Source organism: Nematolebias whitei, chromosome 24 (assembly GCF_014905685.2).
Source record: "Nematolebias whitei isolate Nwh7 chromosome 24, NemWhi1, whole genome shotgun sequence".
Classification (NCBI taxonomy): domain Eukaryota; kingdom Metazoa; phylum Chordata; class Actinopteri; order Cyprinodontiformes; family Rivulidae; genus Nematolebias; species Nematolebias whitei.
Window position 1 is genome coordinate 2,107,498 of NC_056521.1, and position 3,009 is coordinate 2,110,506.

Below are 3,009 nucleotides of genomic sequence, written 5' to 3' on the forward strand. Positions count from 1 at the left end.
GAAATAGAAAGGAAGACACTTTGCAAAGTAATAAAAGGAGTCTAGAATAAAACAGTTCAGAGGAAAACAATGTGGTTAGTAAGATGGTTGTTTGGGAAGAATCCAAATTGATCATAAAGTTTAGAAAGGAGGATGAAGGAATTCAATTAAGTCCGTTAGTGCTGTCAAAAGAATTAAAGAAGAAGTTTGGAGAGCTGACACTTGCTAAAACTCTTAGAGACGGGAACCTGTTGTTAACAGTGAGAAATGAAGAGCAGAAAAACAAAGTGATGAAAACTCAGAGTATCTGTAAAAAAGTAGAGTGAGATGAAGATGTTGGGAGAGACTAAAGTAGCTAGAGGAGTGATCACAGGTATTCCGGTGGGAGAAGATCTGGAGAAATTTAGACACAGCATTTATGGAGGTGAATCAGCAAAATTAGAAGATTGATGAGAACTGTTGAAGGTGAAAGAAAGGAAAGTCTGTCAGTGATGTTGGAGTTTCAAGCAGCTGTTCTCCCTGAAAGGATCAAAGTAGGAAGTATGTGCTTCCCTGTTAGGCCGTACATCCCTCCTCCTCTCAGGTGTTATAAATCCAGAGGTACGGACACATGGCAGCAGCATGTAGGGGAAACAAAGATGTCCAAAGTGTGGAGGGGAACACAGATATGAGGAGTGTAAAAATGGAAAGGATGCTTGTTGTAACTGTGGAGGACAACAAAGAGTCACTTATGGAGGCTGTGACATCAGGGAAAGAGCAGTGGAAATCGAACAAGTCAAAGTCACTAATAATATAAGTTATTATGAGAGTGAAGAAGCCAAAAGAGGTGCCAGGTAAAGTTCAGCCAAAACCAACACCAGAACAAAGAAACTGGACCTGACACAGAACTGACAGTAGAAAAGATCATGTTGTTCATTGCACATGGAATTAATTGTACAGAGCAAGTAAAACACAAAACATCAAAATAATTGTGAAAGGGGCAGAGAGGTTTGTTGGTATAAAGGATATATACTGGGAGCACGTAAATAAGAGACTGGGAGCACATACATAAGAGACTGGGAGCAGAAGGGAAGACGCGAGAACCAGAAGACAGAACAAACTGATCATCTTACAGTGGAACGCTACAAGTCTAATATCAAACGGGCAGGAGTTTAAAGGATTTATCAAAGAACATATAGATATTATATGCATTCAGGAAACTTGGCTTGAACCAAACCTTGATTTTGTTATAAATGGATATGAAAACATTAGAAGAGACAGAGAGGGAGGATCTGGAGGTGGATGTATAACATTCATTAAACACGGGATTCAATTTAAAGGTAGAGAGTTAGAATATATTGTTATTGAAATCTGGACAATAAATGGACAATTTAAAATAAATTTTTATAATCCATGTAAAAAAAAACTTACATTAGACTTAATGGAGGAACTTGGGACGTATTTAGAGGGTAAGGTGATTTGGTGTGGGGACTTTAATGGGCATAACTCATTATGGAGTGATCATAATGATCAAAATGGAGCTTTAGAAGGGAACAGCTATTTTTAAACTACTGGACAGATTTACAAGGAAAAAGAGATGATCATCCAACATTAAATCAGGTTGGGAAAAGTGAAAAAAACAAAAGCTTTGGGTGGATGATAAAAGCCAAAGTTAATGAACTCTATTTAAATCAAATGGATATATGTCAGAAAGTTCCATTACCCATAATACCACCTTGGGTACTTCCTGATGCTATAGTAGATTTTTCATTATTATAAAAGAAAAACAAGAATAAATATTTTCCTATGGATAAATATATAACAGGAATACATTTACCAGTATTATAATTATGCACAAACCGGATTCCAAAAAAGTTGGGACACTAAACAAATTGTGAATAAAAACTGAATGCAATGATGTGGAGATGGCAAATGTCAATATTTTATTCTTAATATAACATACATGACAGATCAAAAGTTTAATCTGAGTAAATGTAACATTTTAAAGGAAAAATATGTTGATTCAAAATTTCAGTGTCAACAAATCCCAAAAAAGTTGGGACAAGTAGCAATAAGTGGCTGGAAAAAGGAAATTGAGCATATAACAAACAGCTGGAAGACCAATTAACACTAATTAGGTCAATTGACAACATGATTGGGTATAAAAAGAGCTTCTCAGAGTGTCAGTGTCTCTCAGAAGCCAAGATGGTAAGAGGATCACCAATTCCACCATTGTTGTGCAGAAAGATAGTGCAGCAATACCAGAATGGTTTTACCCAGCGTAAAATAACAAAGACTTTTAAGTTATCATCATCAACCGTGCATAACATCATCAAAAGATTCAGAGAATCTGGAACAATCGCTGTGCGTAAGGGTCAAGGCCGTAAAACTCTACTGGATGCTCGTGATCTCCGGACCCTTAAACGTCACTGCACCTCAAACAGGAATGCCACTGTCAAGGAAATAACAGAATGGGCTCAGGAATACTTCCAGAAAGCATTGTCAGTGAACACAATCCACCGTGCCATCTGCCGTTGCCAGCTGAAACTCTACAGTGCAAAGAGGAAGCCATTTCTAAGCAAGCTCCACAAGCTCAGACGTTTGCACTGGGCCAGGGGTCATTTAAAGTGGAGTGTGGCAAAATGGAAGACTGTTCTTTGGTCAGATGAGTCACGATTTGAAGTTCTTTATGGAACAATGGGACGCCATGTCATCCGGACCAGAGAGGACAAGGATAGCCCAAGTTGTTATCACTGCTCCGTTCAGAAGCCTGCATCACTGATGGTATGGGGTTGCATGAGCGCTTGTGGCATGGGCAGCTTGCATGTCTGGAAAGGCACCATTAATGCAGAGAACTATGTTCAGGTTCTAGAACAACATATGCTCCCATCTAGACGTCATCTCTATCAGGGAAGACCCTGCATTTTTCAACACGATAATGCCGGACCACATTCTGCAGCAATCACAACATCATGGCTACGTAGGAGAAGGATCCAGGTACTGAAATGGCCAGCCTGCAGTCCAGATCTTTCACCTATAGAGAACATTTGG